Source organism: Cyanistes caeruleus, chromosome 7 (genome assembly GCF_971803275.1).
Source record: "Cyanistes caeruleus chromosome 7, bCyaCae1.hap1.1, whole genome shotgun sequence".
NCBI lineage: Eukaryota > Metazoa > Chordata > Aves > Passeriformes > Paridae > Cyanistes > Cyanistes caeruleus.
Window position 1 is genome coordinate 13,938,954 of NC_141707.1, and position 18,160 is coordinate 13,957,113.

At 44.7% G+C, this 18,160-nt stretch overlaps 1 long non-coding RNA gene across 1 annotated transcript in view; it reads left to right on the forward strand.

Annotated features, from left to right (window-relative positions):
• LOC111931969 (uncharacterized) overlaps window positions 1-18,160 on the forward strand; it is a 66,911-nt gene that overhangs the window by 18,874 nt on the left and 29,877 nt on the right. Inside the window, exon 6 of the long non-coding RNA XR_015289123.1 lies at window positions 8,836-8,904. This is a non-coding gene — a long non-coding RNA (uncharacterized LOC111931969). The remainder of the gene's footprint in view (window positions 1-8,835; window positions 8,905-18,160) is intronic.

Genomic DNA, 18,160 nt, shown 5'->3' on the forward strand with positions numbered 1-18,160 from the left:
CAAACTAGCTGAGAAGTGACACGGACTTGGGTTATTTTCTTGTTGCTTTCTTTTTTCTTTTTTTCTTTTTTTTTTTTGGTTTCTCTTTAGTATTTTATGAAAGTGTGTAAAAATCTTAACATTTGAATGCCACACGCTTCGTTCTGCCTGCGAGATAAAGGACATTTCTCTAAAAGAAACATACGCTCCTTGTTCCTTGTTTTGATTCCCCGTACAGCTTGTCACAATGCATTTACATTTTGCCCATACATTTGGATTTGCAGCCCGAGCTGTGCTTTTGAGGAAGGGATGCAAACTCTTTTCTTTGACTTTTGGGTGTCAGTTGGGCACTGACTGTAGAGGGGCAGGCACAGAGGGCGCAGCTTGCGCGCACCCCTTGCAGCTTCCACTGACCCACAGCCCCAGGCTGCATCAGCTCCTTTGTGAGGGGCTGCAGCCTGCGTTGGCCACCAGCTGGGGAAGGGCTCTTTTCCGGAGCTTTTCTCCCCTGTTGCACCTGACTCCCTTCCCAGGCTGCCTCCCAACTGCCAAATCTCAGTGGACGGCGGCACTGTGTCTACCCCACCTTTTCCCCGCATATTTCTTCCTCCTCTTGTAGACTCTGGGAAATGCCAGAAATTTCCCTTTCCTTGTCTGGATCTGCTCTAGGGAGCACTGTGGAAATGCTGGCAACCCTGAGAACCCTGTCTTTAAGACAATGCCATGTTTTTCCCCTTCTCATGGCACTGGATGAGTGGCACTAACAGTGTGAGGCTGAGGATGGAGAGAGACCCCAACCAGCCTCAGCGGGGATAACGAGCGGAGTCTTCTGGAGTTTGGGTACCACTGTGAATAATGGTCATTGAGCCTGGCAAATGCCATCTCTTGGGTTGAGAATACAGAAAACATTCTCGCACTTTCTTGTGGTTGGCCTGATTGCTCTGTAACTGCAAATCTGGTGAGCACAGCCAGTGCAAGGTCCACCCACAGGTCTCCTAACGATCTCCTGCATCAGACCCCTGAAAGAGATGATGGCTAAGCTGTATCTCCACTGCTCTCTGGCTCACCTGCACCACTCTAACCTGCAGTACAAAATCTGTGATAGTGGCCTGGTCTTGTGGGAGGGCAATGTGCAGAGCAGCTACCAGAACAGTAGCCTGGGATGACCTATATTTAATTTAATTTCCTGGAATCATAGAATGGTTTGGGTTGGAAGGGTCCTTAAAGATTATCTAGTTCCCAACATCCCTTTCTTTTTTTTTTTTTTTTTTGCACCAAGCATCTGCAGAGCAAAAATTATGCACTGTGGAAATACTGAAAAAGTCACAAATCTGGTCAAATTGTCTGATGTGAATGTTTTCTCCCTCAAGGCTGCTGAAATGAAGCCTGATTACTGACCTCTGCACCAGGAAACACAGGGGTTTCATCCAAGGAGAGAGATAATTTGAATTGTTCCTTGTTCTGTTGCTATCTGATGGGAACAATCTTACTAACAACTTCCAACTGCAAGTCCTCCTTGACTGTGTAGTGAAGGCAGCCCTATGATAACACCAGAGAGGCAGCTTGAAATTAGGATACAGAAAACTGATGCCAAAAATATGTCAGCTTGGAAGGTCATTAAGAATTATCCATTTGTGCATGTTCACATGCCAACAGTACCTTAAGTGATTACCTTAGAGGAATGGATTTGTCAAATGAACATATGAATTAACAATACAAAATTGTGATTGATAAATCAAATAAGAATTTACAATTTGCTATTGAATCTAACTGGAATGGAGTTTCACTGGATGTGAATGTGAGAGGAGCTGTTGATGTTCTTTGCTAAAAATGACTCTTGGTGGTATTTTTCCACTTTATGACACCACAGTTGTAGGTGACTGATCTAAAAACCAGCTTGCCTGTACCTCAGGCAGGGACACGTTGTTCCAAAGATCTTGGCTCATCGTTTCCAGTACTCATTTTTTAAACCTCTCCACCTACACCTTTATTGATCTTTCAGGGTTTTTTTTAAGCTCAGCTAAGAAATTAACCTAGACTGGTATTGGCAGACAGATGATGGAGTTTTAATGTAATAGTTGGTAGAATCCTGGTTAAGTACTTTTACATTTAGGCACTCAGATAAAAGCAGCTGATATTTAACTCTGCTTTTCTGCATGGACATAGCTCAGGTGGGTCTTCTGATTTTCGTTTCTGAAAGATAGATTACATTAGTATTTATCTGAGTTGTGGATTATACCTCCTTCACAAAGAGTTTTTAAAGCCTAGAAGAGCAAGATATTTAGGTTTAAAAATATACAGTTGGGCATTTCATTCTTTTCCTTCTAAAGCTCTACCTTTGCAGTGGCTGCAGTGGCTAAGATCATTGCAATCCACACATTTTTTTTTAAAATAAACCCTAATGTCAGATATACTTAATCTGACGTTTACAATAAACTTCTTGTGATTCCTTGCTGCATCTTCACCTTTTTGGCTAGTGCCTTTTTGGGTTTGGGGCATTCCTAGTGAGCACCAGCTCTACAAAATGCTGTTAAAGCTGCTGCTAGTCTAAACTGCATGTTAAAGACATAGATAATAAGAAAGTACTAAAGGAGATATTACATTTCATTACTGTGTGTCATTAATGTCTTATTATGTGCTAATGAACCAAAGTTAGGTCATAAATGTCTTTGAAATTTAAGATCATTGAGGATTTATTTGACTTGATATAAAGGGGTGGCTTCAGCCTGATGGGTCTGTAGTGCCCTAAGTACACTTTTGCAAACTAAAAATTGCCATAGTAAAATTTACTATTCAGTTGAGGTGGAAATTTCAAAGAATACTAAATTTCAATTTTGCTACTAAAATGGTTTGGGTAATCATGAAATGGGTAACATCAGTTACCAAAAACCCTGTATATAATTTGACATTTTTTTTGGCAGAAATGGTGCTGATCTGGGGCTCTCCAGTGCATTTCTGGCTGTGGAGAACTCCATGATGGCATCCAAGGAACACACACACACACACACACAGACACACACACAGAGTGAGCAGCATCTTTATTTGTTGGTACATTTCAGGGTGCCCCAGGAGGCTCCCAGTCCAGAGTTGTGGGCCTCCCTTCTGTTTTCTTTTTTCCTATACCTAGCAGCTGTCAATTAGATTTTTTTGCACCCTTTATTTGTCCCAGACCTGTGGCATATTCTGTGTAATTTATGGCATGTAATTCTCAGTGACAAAATGCCCTACGTGTAAAAATCATAGTACAAACACGAAGGTAAAAGCACTTGCTCGCTGCTATAAGTGGAAAACAATGCACTAAGAATCAGCGTATACTTAAACAATGTCTTTGTGCCTATGGACATTATGGGAAACACAGCAGCCGAGCTGCATTGTACAGCGGGCTTCCCAACGTGCAGGATTCCCGAGGGGAGGGAAGGGCAGAGGGAGCTGCCCCATCACAGCCAGTGCCCTCTCCCTGGGAAGGGCAAGGCTTGGAGCGCACGGTGAGCTCGGGAAGGCAGGAGCGCAGTTGTGCCTCGCTGTGCGCTGGAGTGGCGGGGCTCCCTCGCACGAGAAGGGAGCGGGAGGCGGCTGCACGGGGCTGGCGGCAGCCCTGAGCCGCACAACGTCCCGGGAAGCTGCGCAGAGAAGCATGACACAAGCCTTGAAACATTTAGGGAGGGGGCATGTTATTTTAATATCCTTTTTTGTGCTTAATAGAAAAGGGGTTTGTGGTTAGTTCTTTATTATCTCCGACAGCAGTTCTCGCTTCGGCTCCTCTTTCTTTAACTGCCAAGCTAGCATTTTCCTTTTTTATTGCTCCTTTCTTCGAGGTTTGCTTTGGAATAGTGCCAGTTATCATTTCCCATTAGGGCAAATATTGCATCAAACTCATGATTAGAGATTTGAGGGCTTGGGAATATCATTCTCGAACATTTGTCTTTCATTTTCTAAGCCTTTTTCTCTCTCTTTGTACACACACATATGTGCACATGCCTGCATATCTGTGGATATACATATGTGTATATATATTTATAGAGAAGAAGAGAGAGTGTGCTGCATGTGGCTGGTTACACGGGTAGGTTTACATGTATGCATGTATCTATTTGCATGTAAAGTTTAAACCTCATCTGCTAGACAAAGGAAAAGGGAAGAGCTTTCTCCTCGTGTGTGATTTCAGAGGACTCAGAAGGTTAATAAAGGAGAAGAATAACAGATTTGTTTGTATGTTTTGGGTTAAATACTTCAGTTTTGCAGAGAAGGAAGGTGTTAAGAACACACACTGTGAGCGTGGAGATGAAGCCACTGCTAGGGAACTGCTATCAGTTTTACCGACCCTACAAAACTGGGGAACAACACTGCCTGGTTTTGAGTGTGCCTTTTATGGTACCTTTTCTACTACCTTTACCTGCACATATATAGTCACTTCGTGTCTAGCACATCCCTTGAATAAAGTGGCAAAAAATATTACATTTCTAGAAATGATCTATTCTGCGGTATGAACATATGCTGCATCACCTATATTAAAGAATTATATAGATACTAAGGCTCTAATTTGGAAATCCTGATTTGCTCATTAAAGGTGCCCATTTCTGTTGGTTAAATGTGGCCTAAATGTGCCAAGGCAGACACGAGACTTGCCGGGCATGTGCGCTGATTTAGGCTTCAAGGCGTCTGGGTTCCGGTTTAATCTACCTCTTCCCTTGCTTACCTCCCAACACTTAGGCGCTTCTGAGATGTTCCAAAGTCTTTCCAGCTGCCACCTATTTCTGATGCTGGCTCACAAAACCCAGCACCCGCTTTCAGTACCTAATTTTAGGAGGATTTTTGCAGAATATATTTTTTTTCCTTGTAAAACTTTGCTTACGGCTGGCCTGGGGGAAGGCATGTTACAGGTGGTTCCCCCCACTTGGTGCCCTTGTGGAAATGGGAATTGTGGTGATGCCTGAAGTCTGTGGTCCCCTCCTCCACCACCCTCCTGACCCCCCTCCCAAAAAAGGGTTCCCGAGAGCCAGGCACCATCCTACTTCACACCCGGCAAATCACTTAACCTCTCAGCACGTCGGCTTTCGCAGCTGTTAACACAGGGAATGGTTTTATTTCACCTCCTCTCGTAAAGAGCATTGCGGCTCTCATCGACCCGAGGCCAAGCATTATTTCCACTTACAGATAAGTTGGATTTTGGCAGCTGGTGAGAGGGAGGCAAGCACATTCATCTGGGTAAAATCCCCTGGCTGGAGAAATAGCCAACGGGGAAGTTTTATAAGGCAGGCACAAAGCAATATCAGCAATATCCAGAGCAAATCTTGTATCGGAGTTGTCATTTTTGCTCCAGCCTGGCAGTGGTCGGCTGGGGAATTGGGGGGTCTGTGAGGAGACTGGGGCAGGCAAACAGCAGAGCGGTGCCGGCCAGCTCAGCTGGGGTGATGCTGACACTCACAGCACCCGACAGGTTCCTAAATACATATATTTCCAGGCAGCCAATTTGCCTCCAAAAAATTTATTCTTCAAGGCTTATTCCCATCTGCCAAAAGAAAACATGTCATTTATGAAAAAAACCCCGAAAATCTAACACTGACAGGGAGGAGTGCGTCGTTGAGCTACAGCCCTCTGCTTTTACCTGAGCCAAGCGCCGGAACCATGTGGGGAGACAGCCCTGTCACCCACATGCTTTATTAACAGTCAGCTTTTAATTGTGATTTTTCCTTTACTCACAGTTCACCTTTTCTTTTTCCCAGCAAATACCGCACTTACTTCATTAAAATTTCTGCCAAAATGAGCCCGGTCAAAGTCTCTGTGCAGATTAAATACAATGCCACCTCTTTTCCTGCTCCTAGTACAATGGTTGTAAGTTAAAATCAGTAGAGTAATTTCAGCCATTTATTCTGTAATTCAGACTGATAAATTTGACTCCACATTTCTAGCTCTGCCCTGCTTCTTCTATCCTCCGTTCCTGAAACTAAAGTCATGGTCCCCACACGGGAAAGCTTAAAGTTGAGAAAAGGTACAGTAAACTCCCAGTTATTTTAGGAGTCTTTAAGTGATTAAGTCAAAAGGATGGTTAATTATAACATTCTAAAAACACAGCTGCTAAAAAAATAGTTTCCAGCAGCCACCAACTTATTATTTTGTCATCATCTTAGACATACTTATGACATATGGGAAAAATAAAAGATTAAATCTCCATCCCCAAACTGCCCCCACAGCCACGCAGTCCTGGAACAAGCAACATCTTCTGAAAGAAGGAGGCTCGGCCTGACTCCCTGCCAGTGTGTGCAGGGGCGGCTTCCAGCCCCACGTTCACTTTCACAGCCTTGAAAGCTGAATCTTCTGTGGGGCTTGCAAAACATCAGCTGGGAAAACTGTGGCTAAATCAAGAGCAACCACAGTTTGCCAGGGAACAAATATCCCAGCTTTGGCCATATCAATCTTCTATGCACTCTCGCTCATGTTTTCATTTCTCACACACCACGGAAATAGAAAAGTCATTGCTGGTATTGCCAGTGGGGCTGAATTATGGAGCCCCATAAACATTTTCACTCTGCCTCAGTAAAGAGCAGCAGCCTTCTCCCTGTGCCCACATTGTTGAGGCTACCTCAAAAATAAATCTGCCTACAAGAGGAAACCACAGTAGGTTTCCCAGAGGCGGACAGTGCCTTGGGTGGGGAGAAGATTTTATATTGCCAGTCTCTCCATATGTCGAGGCCAAAGTGAGTAAGGAGCCCTTGGTGTGGTGTGGCACCCGGGAAGTTGGGCGGCAGTGGGCGACTGTTATTGTCAGCAGTGTTATTTATGCTGATGTGCTTTAAAAAAAAATCACCCACTTCATTTAAAAACTACAGATCAAACAGGATGGCTTCTAACTTATGATCAAGGTGGAGGCTGCTGAGGAAACCAGAGACACTCAGATGAAAAGTAGATGTTGCTTCAAACACTAACCAGAAGCTGTGGTTGCATGAGTGGCACAGCAGTGTCTGTGGTGGCTTGGTGGGGAGACCAGAATTTCTGTGAATAAGGTCTGACCATCCCCTTATTTCCACCAAACCATAAGCAGCTAAGGAACACAAGATTAACCTTTGTGCTGCAGCAATGATATGTACTGCAATATCATTTCTTTTAGTTATATGGGAGGCAGAGACCATGACTATGATGGTGTTTGTACAAAGCTCTGGTAAAAGAAACCATCCATGCTGGGAGTACAGCAGAATGTCCCTCACTTCCCAGCGTGAGCATCACCTAATCTCATGTGAGAGAAAAGAAGGCATGCCAGCCCATGAAAGAAACACTTCCAGCTCTTTACAGAGAAATATCATTGGAGGTTTAGAAAAATACTGGCCCATGTTGGTTCCAAACCTTCCAGATCTGTCTGTGGCACATCTCAGAGTGCTGGCATTGCTTGGCATTGCTGCCCTGGCAGTGCTGGTTCTGCACAGGGGCTGACAAGTGCCAGTGCTGCAAGTGGCTCTCATAACACCCCAAAATCCAGGATGTACCTGTGTGCGCCTTTCTCACAGCTGTTCTTTCCTCCAGTGTCCTGCCACCACAGGCTGAGTGCTCACAAATAGAGCTGACAGTGCTTGTCACTGAGATTTGCAGCTTGAGTCTCAGGAGAAAGGAAAATTTGGGCACCTGGGAGATGACACTCATCCTGAAGCTAAACATGTGCAAATTCTTGTGGTGTGAGTGTAATGGAAACGTATGGGTCCCTGTACACGGGTGTGTACATACTAGGGGTACCTGGCCCAGCTCATGCAATGCAGAAAGCCTCTCTACAGTCCCCCAGTTACAGGAGACTATTCCCAAAGCTTGCTAGAAAATGTCTGCAGGAGGATGTGAAGCACAAACTGGGGTAGCAGCAGGATGAGAAGCTGTAACCTGCCTGCTCCAACAGGCATTTTTTCCCCATACTTGCCACCCTCCAACCCTTTTTTCCCTGTGGAGCAGCTGGGATGTCATGTACATGCACCAAGCTACAATGTGTAAAACTTGGTGCCACAGCCATGCCACCAGCTGGCCACCTGCATGGAGCTGAAACCCGGCTATATGGAGCACCAGGGGTAATTCCCTGGGGCAGGAAAGCGTCTGATTCTTCCTCTCCACTCTCTGATACCACTTGTTGCATAGAAATTATGCAACAAAGTGGCTGCAGCATCAGGGTGGGATGGTGCCTCACCCCAAAGCCACTCAGGCTAGTGGAGGTGGTGTCCCTCACTCCTGAGCATCTGGGACAGGCCAGTAACAGCAATAACACCATCAGAATTGTTCTCGTGGGTTCACAGGGCTGCAGATCCCACCAGCAGCCACCTTTGGGCTCCCACCAGTGCTGGCTTTCTGCTCCTCATGAAAACACCTGTCTGCACTCAGGAGGTTTTCCTACCACTTCCCATGAAAGGCTCATCCAAACACCTTTACTGTCATCATAGCTTGTGTTAATTTGGTATAACACAGGCCAGCTTAAGCTTATAGTGCTGTTTTTTATAGAGGAGCATTTATTTCTTGTATCAACTCTCAAGGATGTTTTATCTGTTTTATATCCCATTGAATCCTCTGTGAAACTGCACTAGTTTACAATAATTTTATTACTTTATTAATTAAACGTTTTCCAACAAGCTAGCTATGGCATTTCTTATCATCAAGGGTTCCATTAGTTTTTAATGGTGTGAGACAAAATTACCATTTACCCACATGCAATTTAAGAAGCATCATTAACACAGAGAAAGCACCAGGTGGGATTTCTAATAGTTACTGTTTCTCATTTTTGTTTTTATTTAAAAGGAATAACTGGTTTTGAGGTTTTTGCTGCAAGGTTGCCAAATCCTCACTTTGTTTTTTATGTTCAAGATAATTTAAAATAATGTTCTTCTATCTCCTTAGGCTCTTCTCCACACTATTTCCCTTATCAGCACATCGCGTGGTGTGTACGCAGTGTCTCGGTGCAGCCGGGTGAGTGTGTTGTCTGCACAGTAATCACCAAGAACAAAGACTCATCTGCACGGTCAGTGAGCAGGGCTGGGGGGCCGTGTGTGCACACGCGTGCCTGAGACACTGCCTGGCTTTGCAGGGCTGTGGCAGGAGGGAGCTGAGCCGGCATAAGCCCCAAACTACATGCAGCACCTACCTTGTGTGGTTCAGGGCCCACAGGTGCTGGTCACTGGGTGCCACAGGAGCCATCCCAAGCACAGGAGAGCAGGAAGTGCTCCTCGGCCATGCTCATCCATGGCATCAGGGACCAGCACCGTGAGGATGGAAAGTGGCAACTTGCCCTTTTTAAAGTTCTTGAGAAACTTTCACATAGGTTGGTACTTTGACACTGGTGTTCCTTGCCAAAGACAAGGGAAACTCCACGATTGTAGTAAATATTTACCTTAAACGAAATGAGAATAATTAAATGGCACCTTCATTGCTATATTCTATTCAATTATGCTGACTATGAACTAATTGCTGACTCAGTTCATTTACATGTTAATAAATGTCTGTGTTTAAGGTCCTCCTTGGTTAATTTTCTAGGCTTAACGATACGGAATTGCTGGAGTTTTTTTCCCCATTAACTCTTTGCTTTTGCTTAATTCTGTGACCTCCTGCTGCCATGCATGGATGTGGGTGGTGCAGCCCTGCCCCTGGCCATGGGGCACGCGGTGGGTCCGAGCTGGGGCCTTGCCGGCGAGATGGAGCGCGAGGGTCCAGATGGTGCACGATCCCATGAACCGCTGAGCGCGAAGCACGCGGGAGGGTGTTAGGGATATTTAGTGGGATGTGTTTGACAAGGTGTTTCCTTATTTAAAGGGGAGGGGAGGAAAAGGCAGATGGTGTGGCTGTTTCTAATGACATTCCCTGGCTGGGTTTTTTAACAGCAGACATAAGAGGGGCATAAGCACCTGACGCGCCTGTCTGCTTGGCTGCTGGGAGGGAAGGGACGCTGACAAAACAGGTCCCACCGCCACCCTGCTACCTGTTCTGCTAATTTCATATGCCAGGGTTCCTGGTGAGGCTGATGGAAGGGTCTGTCCTGGGCCAAAGTCCCCAGAGCCACTGGTGCAGTGTTTACCAGGTTGCTTTATTGCCTCACATCCACATAGCTTGGGGGAAACAGCTCTTTCCCAGAACCCCACCACCCCTGTTTTGCTTCCCAGCACCCCTCTCCCTCCAGATTCATCCTTTTTTATTTTCTTGCTTTCTGAGCTCTCTTCTTGCCCAGGTGGCTGTGCTGTCACTGCCAGCACTGTGCAGGTCTGTCCCACTGCAGGCTGGAGCTGCTGCTTGCCCAGTGGCCTCCTGGAAACACCTGGGGTGATGCTCTGTGTGGGAGAAGAGGGGTTACAAGTGGTGTTTTCCTGTTGGAGGTTTTTAAGCACGCTACAATCAGAAGTGGTCTGGTATTTTTTTATGCTTAGGAGCTTCTATTAAAATAGAAACAAATGCTGAATTTCCTAAATGGGCAGATAATTGTTCCATGACGGAGAGCAAACAAATGCACAGGGATGTCCTCTGCTTTAAATGTACGCTGCGTTGAACTCCTGGTCAGATAAATTTCTAATTAATTTGCTTGCGCAAGACATGGAACAAAAGCTCTGATTATATATTAGAGCAAGAGGTGCAATAATATCTTCCTGCATGCTTCCACATTATCTTATTTCTTGCCTGCAAAGGGACTCTGGGGCGGCCGTGCTGGGGGCGATGCCACCGCAAGCCCCAGTGGGAGTCCCCAAAGAATCGTGACCCCCCAGCAGGCCAGGGGCCGGGACAGCTCCCGGAGCCCGCTGGCAGCCTGTGGCAGGATCCCCCAGGCCCGGGCCGGCGGCCGGCTGGGTGGGTTTGGAAGCGGTGCCAGGCGGGCAGGCGGGCAGCGCAGAGCTGCGACTGGCACTTTATGCTAATGGCTCAGCCATTATTTATTCCTTTGGAATTCATTACAATCGCATTATTTGCGATCGGCTCATTTAGTGTCGCGAATGCATCCGTAGGATTTTTTTATTGTGACCTAATTAATAATGAATGATTCTGTTTAGAGGCGCCGCCGTACGCAGGGCTCCAAGGCAGGAGCGAGAGTTTCAGCGAGCGCCGCTCGGCTGCTCCGTGCGCCGTGACAAAAGTGCCAGCAAGCGCTGCTCAGCCTCCCGTGCCCCACGGGCAGAGAGAGGCCAGGCAAGGGCTCTGCAGGCTCCACACAGCTTCCCTGGGGCCAGCAGCCCCCGGCCCAGGCGCCCTGTGCAGCTCCAGCTCCAGCTTTCTCTCTAGTCAGAGTACTTTTTTTTTTTTTTATTTATTTTTTTTTTTTTTTTTTGGCGCCAGCAGATCAGAGCTGACCATCCTACCAAAACCAAAGTTGAACACTGACCTTGTCTAAAGCAGGAAAAAACTTCAACAGTATTTTGGGAAAATTCTGTCTCAGTTTTCGTTGACCAGTAATATATTTGGGTATTGTAAAGCTGTACAGGATGAGAAGATCTTCATTGACAGAAAATCTTCACCAATTGAAGTAAATATTTTCTTTGAACATGGTACTTTAAAAAAAGCCCCAAAACAAAACAAACAAACAAAAAAGCCTTAACTTTTTTAAAATGAAATTTCCAGCAATACATAAAAAGTTATTTTATTTTGAAAGCACTGAAGTGACATCGATTTGTCTATTTTTTTTTCCCCTCCCTAAGAACCTTGGCAATACCCAAAAGAATATACTCTCTTTTTCCCAAGGAAGTTCTCACCCAAATCTTTTGCCAAGACCTACTTTTATGTGAACCCATGCCATCCATCAGCTCCGTTTCACACTGACCCTGAGCCTGGGTAAATGTGGCACCACAGCATGGGAATGGCTTCATCCTTCTCTACTCAACACCTCCTTGCTAAAAACACTTCAGTTCAGCAGCAGGAATGTCAGTTCACACTGATGTCTGGGCTAAATTAGTCCCTGGAGGAGCGGTGCAGGGAAGTCCCTGTCCTCTGCACACCCATTTCAGCTCAGCAGGTTGATCTACACCATATTTTTTTTTATTTTCACAAAGTCATATAATTTCAAATCTCCCTGCAGAGCAGCAAGAAAATTTTAAAAAATATTTGTAAAAGCCTATACATAGTTATAATGATATAAATAATTTCTGTGTGAATGCAAACCTATTCCTCTGTTTCCCACATACACAGCCTGGGGGAGTCTGTAAAGGGGCAGCAGGGCAGCTCTGGGTCCAGACACATGGGAACATTTACTGGGAAGTGACAGGTTCTCCTTTCCTCCCACCTGAGGTACCCCCACACCCCTTGCAGCATTCCAGGGGCTCATCTCCCTCTGGGGTGGTGGGAGCTGGACAGAGCCAGGGTGGTGGCTGCCAGTTTGGTTTGGGTTTTGAAGCAGGAGCACCCAGTCCCACACAGCAGGGAAAAGCCCACCTTGAGCTTCATACCTTTGACACAAGTACCATAGACAACTTCATTTCATATTTTTAAGGCTAAACCAATGATCCTGTTTTATTTTGTTACAATGAATACCTATCATTCAGGTAATCAACCTGAACTAACAGCAAAAGCTGTGTCTACTTGTGGACTAATTTACATATATTGCTAAAATGAATGAATTTTCTTTTATTTGTTGGCTGCATTCTGGGAGAATGATTCTCTTGCTGAGAGTTTCAGGTTGGCATAAGACCTTAAATCCTTTATGAAGAGGTACAAGACAAACACACGAAGTACTTGCTAACATCAAGTCATAGAATAGTTTGCACTAATACTTCAGGACCAGATTTCCTAAAAAAAAGAGGTCACAACAAAGAAGGACCTTTAGAAATCTATTTTTGCTCATGGTGAGACATTTTAAATAGCAAGGGGGTGGGTTCCTTGCTCACTCCTTTTGCAAAACCTCCCAAAGGCCATGCCAGTTCCTGGTGGAAAGCCCTCCTGGGCAAGCAGGACCTCCTGCCTGTGTTGGTGCATGGTCCTTCAGGGCTGGATTCCTCCCACACATGGCTACTAGGTCTTTATGAAGCAAATTATTTAAGCAAAAGTCCTTTTAGGACTACAAGTAAACGCCTTTTGTGTCAGAAAGTGCGTAGTGGAAACTCCTAAGTCAGGCCATGCCTGTGCAGCTTGCTATGTTTGGCCATCTGATTCCTCTTCTCAGGAGTAATCACTAAGGACAGTCCCACAGCAGCATTTATAAGCAGAAGACATGGGTGCATGGAAATTTTCAAGGAAAGAAGGAAATAACTGAAGGCCTGAGCCTTTTCTTCAGCGCATGGGAAGGGGAAGGAAGTTGTTAGGAGCACTGCTGTCCCACCAGTGCATACAGGAGCTACCTGTCCCCACCACAGAGGTGACAAAAAGCTGTGTGATAACATCTCTCAGGAACATTACAAAATTAAAATGTATGTTCCTAAGGTGCCTTCAAAGCCTCAGGAGGAAACCACCAACCATGGTCACTGTAGAGGCTGCTACCTCTCTGAGAACACAGTGTCAGAAGCTCAGGAGCTCCCCTCCAGCAGGGCCACCTGAAGGGCTGCACATCACCTGTCCCTTTCTTTTCTCTAAATAAACAGAAATAAGCTACTCTTGCTGGTGTGCAAAATCACATAGCACACAGACTTCCTAGCAGACAAGTCATGATGTCTTCTTTGTTGTGCATATGTAGGTACACACATACCTCTGTCCACACCCATCTCATTATTTTATTGGCAAGTACCTGGAGGTGGGGTGTGTGGGGAGCACATGTGTGTTTTGTTTGCTTGTGTGATCACTGCAGAGAAATCCACATTAAACAGGGAATTGGAGACTGTGTTTCTCTAGCTGAAATTCAGCTTAATTTTAGAGCAAATACTGCTACCAGAAGCGCTGCCAGAGTCTGCATTGCACAACTCCAGACAGCATCTTTCATAAAACAATTATATTTTTTCTAGATGTAGTGAAAGCCTTGAAAAAAGTTTACTTGATGTCTAACCAAGCAATGCTGCATCTTCAAATTTGAAGGAGAGCTCAGAAAGTTAGTTTTTTATTATTCTTCATTTAAGTATTATTTTTTAATTGCAGCGTATTAAACATAAAATCTGGTACAATCTTTAAAAATAAATAGGACCTAACTATAAATGGGCCCTGTTGTGTTTTTATCTTTGACAAGCAAGTAATTGCTTCTCAAATTTATCAGTTTGTTTATGCAAAAACCATTTACCAAGCCTAGCTCAAAAGCATCAATTTCATCATTATCATCTTATTAATTTAGCCAAGCTATAACACAGCTGATTATTCCTGAGTAATATCCTCTGCAGCACATCATGTGTGGCAAAACCATCTGTACAGTACCTATTTAATAAATAAACCCTCGGCTAAATGTCTCTGTTTATTGAGAACTAATGTTTATAGAAAATATAATGGAACTCAATAAATAACTCAGCTTCATCAACCTGCATATGAATCAGTATGAAGAACGCTGACATCATCACCTTTCAAGTACCAGAGAAAGCAAAATTACCCAAAAGAGCTATAGAGTCAATATTAAGGCATTAAAACTGCAATGAAGGCATATTAATGCTTAAAACTTCATTGTTGGCAGTAGAATTGCCACCACGGACATATTTTATAACTCTAAGAATACTTAGGCTTTATGACTGTTTCTTCGTTGAGTGCCTTGCACTTAATGTAGTTTTCCACTTTAAATAAAAAAAAAAACCTCAAGATCTTAAAAAAAAAAAAAAAGGGAAAAAGAAAATTGCTGATTCCAAGCATTCATTTTTAAAATAATGCAAACTGCTGATTCCAATTGTTCGGATGGAGGAAAAGACAAACTTATTTAACTCCATGCTTCCTGAGCTCCTGGCAGCAGGCACGGGGTGTGCCGAGGTGAAAATTGCTCAGCAGCACTGCACAAAGATTACAGAGCAGTCCATGCACAGCCTAAGACATTATTAATAGAATTCCTAGGTTTAGGGGAAAGGAAAATGAATAGAGTCGTGGCAGACATTGGGATACTTATTGATTGCTGGTTGTTCCTACAACAGCAGCTCTCACTCGTTTATTTGATTTGGTGCTTTACAACTGCTTCTCTGCCACAAATCAGGCATTTAAAACATATCTCTACACCATCAGCAAATAGTAACAGATTAATTTTCTTACAGCTCCTTTCCTGGGGCCCTCTGAGAGGTCTTTTTTTTTTGTTTGCTGTCTTTATTTCTGAGGAATATCACTCCGTGCATGCAGTTTAAGGGAGGGCACTTCAAGGCTGCAGGCATGAGTGGACATCCAGTCAGCATCACTTTCTGCAGTCTCCCCAGGTGCCTCCAACAGGTCGCAATTCCATAGGAGACAACTCTCTCCTTGATGAATGCAAAGTCCCACGGCACTGCGTCAGTAACGCGGCAGCTCCAGCTCTTGTAAGGGATCAAGGACACAGTGCACATTGTTACGACTTCTTGCAGCATTTCCCTGCCCGCAGGCAGGGCCACCCTCCCCAGGGTCCCTTCTGGTGGGAGAGAGTGGATCAGAGGGACCAAGTGTAAAGCACAGAAAACATATTTCATAATCCCCTCATTAGCGCACACGTGATGGGAAACACTCAAGGGTGTGAATATTTTTAACACTGTATGTGTTTACATAAAAAATGTGATTTACACAAATCTTCATTTGCTACACTGTATAAACTTGCTACATGGATTAGAACTGGTCCATCATGCCTTCCTGGGAGAGAGAGAAAAGGGACACTGCAGTCTGAAGAACCTGCTGTTTTGTTCCCTGTGTCCAAAATGGCTTGGAAAAAAATAAGAAAAAAGTGAATATGCTTCTGAGTTATGGAAAAAAAAATAATTTTCAATTCTTGGAACATTTTGACGAGATAACTAGAGAAACAAAGCAATAAGCAAAAAATTCCTAATGACTACAAATGGAAAAATTTGAGAGATTTTTCTCCAATAGGAGAAAATCTGGGGGAGCCCAAAGCCATCTCTCTCAGCTTGCAGACTGTTCTGGCACCCTGAGGTCCAGCTGTCCCCCAGCATGGGGGCTTGGGCTTGGGATGAATTCACCCCTTGCATCCTGCAGGCATCAGGAATCAGTGGCACATCCTGCTGCAAGCTGCCTTTGTTAACTGTCATTCAGAAAGGGTTTTTGGTGGGCAGTGGTTGGCCCCTCAGCCTGGGGGACTGCTGCTGGCAGCAGAGACAAACCCACACACCGGCCACCTGCAGCCCCACTTTTCTGGTCCACTTTTCTGAAGGACTTTGAGGCTGCCAAAGGGCAGGAGCACCACCGGTTGGATCATCACCAGTCAGAGCATCACGGGCTGGATCACGCTGATCTCTGCTAGTGACAAGGCTGACGGAAACAAGCTGGGTGCAATCCCACATTAAATCATCACGTCCGAGCATCTCAGGCACTCTGCAAGTGCCTTGAGTTTTTCCCATTCTCCTCAACTTATGTTGCACATATGCAGCTCTTGTTTGCCTTCCTGAATAAAATAGCAGATCCACAGCGCTTCGCCGCCTAATGAAACTGAACATATTTAGAACATATGTGAGCCCGCTCGTCGCGAAAAGAACCATTTGTGGTTAACGAAGAAAGTATTCATGGTTTTGCTGCTAATTGCAGGGCGGTCTGCGTTTTCTTTCTGAGGAAAGAAAAAGGTAGTGCTGCAGTTGGGAGCACACAATAGAAGCATGGCGCCTTTTTTTTTGCCGAGTTTCGATGCCTTAGGATAAGCGAATCAATCCATGGGGCAAGGACACGGACGGGGGGAAAATATCATTGATAATCCTTATGTGGTTGTACATCAGCTGAAAACCCATATGTTTCTTTTAATTATTACTCACACTGCACATGAAAAAGATGGGATATTTTCCTTGCTCAAAGTCGATGGAGGTTTGCCATCTATTATAATCTAGCAGGATCTGCCAGAGCTGGAGACTGGCAGTTTCCAGTGACTCCCCGATAGCAGCACTGCCTACCACAGCCCCATGACCAGGGCTCTGCCATGGCTCAGGGGCCAGGAGAGTTCTCCTCCCCTCCTGGCTTCCAAGATGATATTTCTTGGAATTTAAGGTTTCCTGGGAACTCAAACTGGTCATGAGAAATGTCACAAATGCAATATATTAGACAATTTACTGAAAGTATAATGCATTTTTTTAAATTACCATGTTTCAACCTACTCATCTGCGGCAGGCACCAAATCTTCACAAATTTTGGAGTATCAACACAAATTTTTCTAGCCTTTATAATTTTTTGATTTTAATTTACTAAAGTGTCTTATCATACCCTATCCTCAAAATTACCCCTGAAGCCTCCCTTTGCTTCTAAATATAAATAATGCCTTTTTTCTTTCAAAAAGAGAATTAAAATGGTGATGAATATCTCCTTCAGAAGTATAAACTGCTACATCTTCATATTATGAAATGTGAAGAAAATCTTTTGTCACTATCTCTACCAGACTCAGAAATTCATCATAATCTGTGGCTTGAGAATACATTAGTAAGTGAACAAACTGATACAGAATGATCACAGAACTGGCAAGTCCCAAATGAACCCTAAATTAGAAGCACATAAACCATCAATGCACTTGAAGGGACCAATAAGAGTTTTAGCAGGGAAAAATCAGGATCAAAATATGAGATAAATGCTGCAGGGCAGAATATACAATTTTAAAGGCTTATTCATATGTTATACAGAGAGCTGAGCTGATGTTACACAGTCAGTGCTAATGTATCTGCCTGAGTGGGAGGCTGACAATTTAATTCAGAGAAAGAATTTAGGTTTTGAATGAGTTTGCACGCGTACGGAGAGTTGGAGCACTGAGGAGAAGGGCTTTGTTCCTAATGAAAGAGTGTTTCAGAGGGCTAAAGTTTTAATACGTGGTTTTGGTGTCCCTGGCTGCTGGCAAGATTGCTGTATGTAGAGGGGCACTTGTCACCTTCCAGCCCTCAAATGTCACATTGTGACAGCTGTCCCTGAAAATGCAGGGCTGAAGGAGGAAATGGGGAAAGGGCTCTGCGGACAAACCCTGTTGTTCACAGCAATACTGCACTGCGGGCAGAAGGGCTCAAAGGCAGAACTTACAGCAGGGCAGAGGCAGATAGGACAGCAAACTGTCACCTTTTGAGCTTGTGCAGGCTGTCCATGCTCCCCTTAGGGGACTCAGATACGGGTGCTGGAGCGTGCTGCTGTTTGGGAGCTGGCAGGCAGGTCTCAGCATGAGGGAAGAAGAGGGCACGCTGCTGGTCTGGAGCCCAGGTCCTATCTC